The 8,248-nt window shown below is 60.2% G+C and overlaps 1 non-coding gene and 1 pseudogene across 1 annotated transcript; both read left to right on the forward strand.

Moving 5' to 3' along the window:
• The first annotated feature begins 2,816 nt into the window (after positions 1–2,816).
• Positions 2,817–2,970, forward strand: LOC136684482 (5.8S ribosomal RNA). The gene has a single exon (XR_010799677.1). It is a non-coding gene; the product is annotated as a 5.8S ribosomal RNA (ribosomal RNA).
• Positions 2,971–3,242: 272 nt separating this feature from the next.
• On the forward strand, positions 3,243–7,633 carry LOC136684492 (28S ribosomal RNA; annotated as a pseudogene).
• Positions 7,634–8,248: the final 615 nt, after the last annotated feature.

Below are 8,248 nucleotides of genomic sequence, written 5' to 3' on the forward strand. Positions count from 1 at the left end.
TCCCGGCTCCGGTCGGGTCGCTTTGGTGACTCTAGATAACCTCTGGCCGATCGTTAAGCCCTCCGGGGCGGCGACGTATCATTCGAGTGTCTGCCCTATCAACTTTCGACGGTAGGCTACGTGCCTACCGTGGTGACCACGGGTAACGGGGAATCTGGGTTCGATTCCGGAGAGGGAGCCTGAGAAACGGCTACCACTTCCAAGGAAGGCAGCAGGCGCGCAAATTACCCATTCCCGACACGGGGAGGTAGTGACGAAAAATATCGATGCGGGTCCTATGAACCTGTGGAGCGTAATCGAAATGAACTCAATCTATGTCCGTGAGTGATGACCCATTGGAGGGCAAGTCTGGTGCCAGCAGCCGCGGTAATTCCAGCTCCAATAGCGTATGCTAAAGTTGCTGCAGTTAAAAAGCTCGTAGTTGGATGTGGGGACAGGTCTCGGATCCCCTGTACTGTCCGGGATGGCGTGGGGAGCTCCTTCGGGGGTGACCCCCTGTCTCTGGGTGGATGTTGGGACCTGGTCCCTACCCGCCGGTGTCCTCTGCTCGCCGGCCGCGGAGAAGCCCTTAGCTGGGTACTTCACTGCGGTGCACGGTGGGTTGGAGGGTCCGGAGCGTTTACTTTGAATAAAGCAGAGTGCTCAAAGCAGGCCGACACGTGCCATGTCTGACTGAGCTAGGAATAATGGAATAGGGCCCTTCCGCGGGGCTTCGGGGTCTCTCCTTCGGGACGGCTGGTCGTTCCGGAGTGGGGCTCCGGGGCTTCCACGGTCCTGTTTCGTGGGTTTTAAGGACCGAGGGCAATGATTAAGAGGGACGGCCGGGGGCATCCGTACCACACCGATAGAGGTGAAATTCGTTGACCGGTGTGGGACGAACGAAAGCGAAAGCATTTGCCAAGAATGTTTTCATTAATCAAGAACGAAAGTCGGGGGAGCGAAGACGATCAGATACCGTCGTAGTTCCGACCGTAAACTATGCCGACCCGCGATCCGGCGGCGTGAGGCTAGCGACCATGACCCGCCGGGCAGCGTGAGGGAAACCACGAGTCTTTGGGCTCTGGGGGGAGTACGGTTGCAAAGCTGAAACTTAAAGGAATTGACGGAAGGGCACCACCAGGAGTGGAGCTTGCGGCTTAATTTGACTCAACACGGGGAATCTCACCCGGCCCGGACACGGTAAGGATTGACAGATTGATGGCTCTTTCTTGATTCTGTGGGTGGTGGTGCATGGCCGTTGGGAGTTCGTGGAGCGATTCGTCTGGTTAACTCCGATAACGGACGAGACCCTGTGCCTTAAAAAGTTACACGGCCCTCCCTTGGGTCCCTGTGGGGGCTTGCGGCCCGAGGGGTTCGTCGGTCGGTGGCCGAACTTCTTAGAGCGATCCGGGGCAAGGCAAAGCCGTATGAGATTCGGGGCCATAACAGGTCTGTGATGCCCTTAGACGCCCGGGGCCGCACGTGAGTTACACTGGCTGGTTCAGCATGTGCATCCATCCTATGCCGAAAGGCCTGGGCAATCCTATGAACGCCTTCCCCGCTGGGGATAGGGGATTGTAACTTTTCCCCTTGAACGAGGAATTCCAAGTAGTCGCGGGTCACCAGCCCGCGTCGATTAAGTCCCTGCCCTTTGTACACACCGCCCGTCGCTACTACCGATTGGATGGCCTGGTGAGGTCCTCGGACCGTCTCCGAGGTGCCCCTTTACCGGGGGGTTGCCTCGTTGAGGTGGGAAGTCGATCGAACCTGGGCATCTAGAGGGAGTAAAAGTCGTAACAAGGTTTCCGTAGGGGAACCTGCGGAAGGATCATTAACGGTGACCTGGCCACGGCCGGTTGTCGAGTCGGACTCGAGAGGCCAAACCTCCCCCGGCGGGTACCTTCAAGGTATGGACCGCAGAAGCCTCGTACCTTTCGTCGTCGGCCGACGTGAGTCTCTCCCCCTCCGGGTGGGTGGACGTAGCGAGCCGGCTTCGGAACTCGGGGTTATGCGAGGACCGCCTTAGGTGCATAGGTACCCCGGTCCGCCCCCCTCGTTCGCGGGGGGGAGAGTGGCGCCGGAGCCGCCCGCCGGGTCGTTAAACCAACCATTGATCGTTGAAGGCTTGATTGTGCGTGCGCGAGTCAAAGGGGCTTACTCACCCCCAGGGCGTTGGCCGGTGCTCGCCGGCCTCGGTGGGATCTCCCTGAACCCATCCCCCCGGCACAGGGGGTGGTGGTGGACGGGAGCGTACCGCCGGGCGAAACTCTTTCCCCTCACGGGGTTGGAGCGGAGCTTAAGAGCGCATGCAAATACCCCGATGTTGGCTTCGCAGAGACGGACCGTATAATAGTCTAAGGCCGGTGCGCGAGTTGAAGGGGCCTCACGAACCCCGGATGCGTTTAAACACCCGAAGGAGACGGCCGGTGCCCGCCGGTCCTGACTAGGTGGGATCTACCCAGCGCCTTCCCCTAAGCGGGGGACTTGGGAGCGTACCACCGGGCCTCGCTCATACCCTCCGGGGTGGAGAGCTTGGCTTTGAGCGCACGCCTGAATGCCTTAGACCGGGACCCGTAACGCAGCGAACCAAACCCTGGGCCTCGCCGGGAACGGTGGGGCCTAGACCCGGTCTCCTAAACCACGTAAGTCTCGGGCACCTACTCGGGCGATCGTCCCCCGGGCCGTAACTCCTCGGTCCGGTGGTGACGCCCAGGTTCAATGACCTTCCCCCCTCCACGGGGGGGAAGGCACCCGGCTTGAAATATTGTCAAACGTTGTCTCGTGTTCGAATGGCTTCCTTCGCCCGGCCTGTAACGGGCCGGGCACAAACCTCATACAACTCTTAGCGGTGGATCACTTGGCTCGTGCATCGATGAAGAACGCGGTAACCTGCGTTAAATAATGTGAATTGCAGAACACAGATCATCGATATTTCGAACGCACATGGCGGCCGCGGGGGTCCATCCCGCGGCCACGCCTGTCTGAGGGTCGGTTTACCCATCGATCGGTCTTCCTAGACCGCGGCTGGGAGTTCGCAGGGCCTCCACCTCGGACGGCCCTTCGTCTCCCTAAACCCAGACTCGGGCCTTAAACCCGACGTGTGGCGAGAGCTCCGGACGTAGGGAGAGCCATTAGGTCCGGGTCCAATCCGTCATAGTCTCTCCCCGCTGGGCTCTCCGCCGCCGTCGGAGAGTGGGTACCGTAATACGGCGAGCGGCCGGGGGGTTCGCGCCCCCCGCGCCCCGCAAAACAGTCTCGTAGTGCGACCTCAGATCAGACGAGACAACCCGCTGAACTTAAGCATATCAGTAAGCGGAGGAAAAGAAACTAACAAGGATTCCCCTAGTAGCGGCGAGCGAAGAGGGAAGAGCCCAGCGCTGAATCCCACTTTCCCCTGACCGGGGTGGGCCGGGAAATGTAGCGTACGGAAGTCCGTTTGGTCTCGGTGCGGACGCGGGACCAAGTTTTGCAAGGAAGTGTCTTCCGCAGATGGTGAAGGCCCGGTATTGTCCCGCATCCCGCCGGGTAGATCGGGCTTCCCGGAGTCGAGTTGCTTGTGAATGCAGCTCAAAGTGGGTGGTAAACTCCATCTAAGGCTAAATACCGGCACGAGACCGATAGCGAACAAAGTACCGTGAGGGAAAGTTGAAAGCAGTACTTTGAAGAGAGAGTTCAAGAGAGCGTGAAACCGTTGAGAGGTAAACGGTCGGGGGACCGAGAAGACCCCCCCGGGGGATTCAGCCGGGCGGACGGCCCGCGCTCGTGTGGTTCCGTGGCTCGGAGGCGAGTTCATCCGGGCGAGAGTGGGGGCGACCCCACTCCCTGCTCGGCCCTGAGCTTCGCCTCTCGACTTCGGGCCTCTCGGGCGTACGAAGGCTCGGCCCGTCAGGTGTACTTCCCCCCGCGTGGTGGGTGAGTCGCGACCGGCTCCGGTTAGGCTTGGAAGGGCCCGAGGGTGAAGGTAGGTCCGTCCGGAGAAGGGAGCCCCACGTGGCCCCCGGACACGGGCGTTCCGCTACAGCCCCTCGCTCCGACTTCGCCGATAACGCCGGGGCCGCGGAGTAATGTCCTTTCCGCGTTTTCCCCTCCTTCGGGATGGGGATGGGGCCCCCCCTGATCGTTCGGACGAAAGCGGGCCGGTTGGGCTGTCCTCAGCCCCGGGCTAGGCCCGCTACGGCAATACGGGGGGTGATCCAGGCCCACAGCCAAAACGCCTAAGGTCAGCGGCTAAGTTCGGACCCCGACCGACCCGTCTTGAAACACGGACCAAGGAGTCTAACGCGTATGCGAGTCAAAGGGGCTTGAACCCCGGAGGCGCAACGAAGGTGAAGGCCGGCGCGCGTCGGCTGAGGTGGGATCTGATGCACCCCGTCAATGTTTGGGTTGACAGCGCACCACCGGCCTGCTCTCCACCGAGTGGAGAGTGGAGCAAGAGCATACGCGGTGGTACCCGAAAGATGGTGATCTATGCCTGGGCAGGGCGAAGCCAGGGGAAACCCTGCGTGGAGGCCCGTAGCGGTCCTGACGTTCAATTCGGTCGTCCGACCTGGGTATAGGGGCGAAAGACTTAACGAACCATCTAGTAGCTGGTTCCCTCCGAAGTTTCCCTCAGGATAGCTGGCACCAGACTCAGTTTTATCCGGTAAAGCAATGATCATAGGCTGCGGGGCCGAAATGGCCTCGTCCTACCCTCAAACTTTAAATGGGTAAGAGGCCCGGCTCGCAGGCTTGGAGCCGGGCATCGAATGATGGTGCCAAGTGGGCCACTTTTGGTAAGCAGAACTGGTGCTGCGGGATGAACCGAACGCGCGGGTTAAGGCGCCCGACGCGACGCTCATCAGACCCCAGGAAAGGTGTCGGTTGATATAGACAGCGGGGCGGTGGCCATGAAAGTCGGAATCCGCTAAGGAGTGTGTAACAACTCACCTGCCGAATCAACTGGCCCTGAAAATGGATGGCGCTGGAGCGTCGGGCCCATACCCGGCCGTCGCAGGTGTCACAATCCCTGATTTGAAACACGGACCGTATGCCGCGACGAGTAGGAGGGCCGCCGCGGTGGCGCTGAAGCCTCTGGCGTGAGCCTGGGTCGAGCCGCCGCGGGTGCAGATCTTGGTGGTAGTAGCAAATATTCAGATGGGATCTTTGAAGGCCGAAGTGGAGAAGGGTTCCACGCCGACAGCGCTTGGCCGTGGGTTAGTCGGTCCTAAGGGATAGGCGAACGCCGTTCGGAAACGCTGGGGCGATGGTCTCGTCTGCCCCCCGCTGACCGAAAGGGGATCGGGCCAATATCCCCGAACCTGGGATTGGGGAGATTGAGTGCCGAGAAGGCGCTCTCATAGCGGTAACGCAAACGAACCCGGAGACGTCGGTGGGAACCCCGGGGAGGATTCACTCTCCTTGCTAAAGAGCTGGAGCGCCCTGGAATGGGATTGTCCCGAGAAAGGGGCTCAACGCTCTGAAAGGCGCCGCATGCATCCGTGAGGCAGCCGGGACGTTCCCCATCGGCCCTTGAAAATCCGGGGGAGGTATAGTGAATTTCCCCCCAGGCCGTACCCATATCCGCATCAGGTCTCCAAGGTGAACAGCCTCTGGCGTGTTGGAACAATGTAGGTAAGGGAAGTCGGCAAAATAGATCCGTAACTTCGGGATAAGGATTGGCTCTAATGGCTGGGCTCGGTCGGGCCCTTTAGCTGAAGCGTAGGCCGAGGGCTGTTCTGGTTCTGGTTCGCCCTTGCCCTGAGGGTCATGCGGGGCAAAAGCGCACGGCGCCCGGGTTGACTCCTGCGTCTGTCGGTTAAAGTGCGTGGGTCGCAGCCGCGCGAGGCAGCCGGTGTTCCCTCCCGGTGGTGCTTAGGGGACTCGGTCGGTGCCGGGGGGAGGCGGTCGTGGATGGGACTCCGGCGGGGGTGCGTCCTTAGGGGACGAACCTCCGGTGCGTCTCGTCCTTCGGCCCTTCCTTCCCGAAGTCGGCCGGGCTCCGAGGCCCATCGGCGGGTCCCGGCCAGGCTCGCGAGCGCGGCCTTCCGTACTCCCGTTCGGACGTGGGGGGGGGAAGACTCTGGAGTTGTGTGCGGATGCGTCGCCGGCCGTAGGGGCTTGGGAGGACCGGACCGGAGCAGTGTGACTGGAGACGGGCGTGACGAGCCGAGGCCTCGTGGATCTATCGGGTGTGAGTCTCGCCTCGGAGGGGTGGCAGCTCCGAGGTGGTTCTCTCGACCGGCACCCAACAGCCGAATTAGAACTGCTGCGGACCAGGGGAATCCGACTGTTTAATAAAAACACAGCATTGTGAAGGCTCTCGGACGGTTTTGACACAATGTGATTCCTGCCCAGTGCTCTGAATGTCAAAGTGAAGAAATTCACCCAAGCACGGGTAAACGGCGGGGGTAACTATGACCCTCTTAAGGTAACGAAATGCCTCGTCATCTAATTAGTGACCTGCATGAATGGATTAACGAGATTCCCACTGTCCCTACCTACTATCTAGCGAAACCACAGCCAAGGGAACGGGCTTGGCAGAATCAGCGGGGAAAGAAGACCCTGTTGAGCTTGACTCTAGTCTGTCATTGAGAGGCTGCATAGGAGGTGTAGAATAAGTGGGAAGCCCGCCGAAGGCCAGCACCCGAGGCGGGCTGTCCGTGAAATACCACTACTCTTACCGTTACCTCTCTAACCCGGTGAAGGTGTCGGTGGGAACCCTTTCCTTGCTGGGGGTTCCTTGTTCCAAGGTGCTAAGCCCTGGGTGGGTCGCTTGGCAGTGAGTCCGGTTACACTCATGTTGCGGGCCTCCGTGCCCGGGGCGAGTCCCTCCGGGGACAGTGACAGGTGGGGAGTTTGACTGGGGCGGTACACCTGTCAAAGCGTAACGCAGGTGTCCTAAGGCGGGCTCAGGGAAGGACAGAAACCTCCCGTAGAGCATAAGGGCAAAAGCCGGCTTGATCCTGATTTTCAGTATGAATACGGACCGTGAAAGCGGGGCCTAACGATCCTTCCGTCTGCTTTTTGGGTTTTAAGCGGGAGGTGTCAGAAAAGTTACCACAGGGATAACTGGCTTGTGGCGGCCAAGCGTTCATAGCGACGTCGCCGTTTGATTCTTCGATGTCGGCTCTTCCTATCATTGCGAAGCAGAATTCGCAAAGCGTTGGATTGTTCACCCACTAACAGGGAACGTGAGCTGGGTTTAGACCGTCGTGAGACAGGTTAGCTTTACCCTACTGATGTTGACCGTTGCTCCGATAGTAATCCAGCCCAGTACGAGAGGAACCGCAGGTTCGGATACATGGTACTCGCGCTTGGCTGTGCAGCTACTGGTGCAAGGCTATCATCCGAGGGCTTACGACTGAACGCCTCTAAGTCGGAATCCCGCCTAGAAGGAGCGATACATCCGCGCCCAGCATCGGTGAGCTTGGTCTTGGATAGCCGGGGTGGGAGGTGCTTTCCTCCCCACCGCCGGTGACGAGAGCCGCATGACACTGGAACCGGACCGGGGCTAATGAACGCCTCGGTCCACCTCCCTCGTCAAAGCAAATGTCTCTTGATCCGGGTGTGAAATGACTCGTAAACGACCTGATTCGGAGTGCGGGTGTCGTAAGTGGCAGAGCGGGTGCATATACCGCGATCCATTGAAAGTCATCCCGTCCACTCAAACATTTGTCGGGGGGAAGGCGAAAGCAAACCCCCGGCCCTCCGGAGCGGTCCAGGTCTGGTTCTCTGGGGCGCGGGCCCCGGAGACTCCGTACACCGGTTAGAGGGAGCCGGTGGCGGGCATAGGGGAGGTGGGTACTCCCCTGTGAAATCCTGGATGACAGTTTTAGGTCTCGTAGTGGGCGAAAATCGGACTTAGTGCAATTTCCGAAACTCTGGTTCTCTGGGGGCGCGGGCCCCGAGAGTCCGTACACCGGTTAGAGGGAGCCGGTGGCGGGCATAGGGAGGCAGGTCGCTCCCTTGAATGGTCCTGGATGTCTGGACTTAGTGCAATTTCTGAAACTCTGGTTCTCTGGGGGCGCGGGCCCCGAGAGTCCGTACACCGGTTAGAGGGAGCCGGTGGCGGGCATAGGGAGGCAGGTCGCTCCCTTGAATGGTCCTGGATGTCTGGACTTAGTGCAATTTCTGAAACTCTGGTTCTCTGGGGGCGCGGGCCCCGAGAGTCCGTACACCGGTTAGAGGAAGCCGGTGGCGGGCATAGGGAGGCAGGTCGCTCCCTTGAATGGTCCTGGATGTCTGGACTTAGTGCAATTTCTGAAACTCTGGTTCTCTGGGGGCGCGGGCC

This window comes from Hoplias malabaricus, unplaced genomic scaffold (genome assembly GCF_029633855.1).
Source record: "Hoplias malabaricus isolate fHopMal1 unplaced genomic scaffold, fHopMal1.hap1 scaffold_60, whole genome shotgun sequence".
Classification (NCBI taxonomy): domain Eukaryota; kingdom Metazoa; phylum Chordata; class Actinopteri; order Characiformes; family Erythrinidae; genus Hoplias; species Hoplias malabaricus.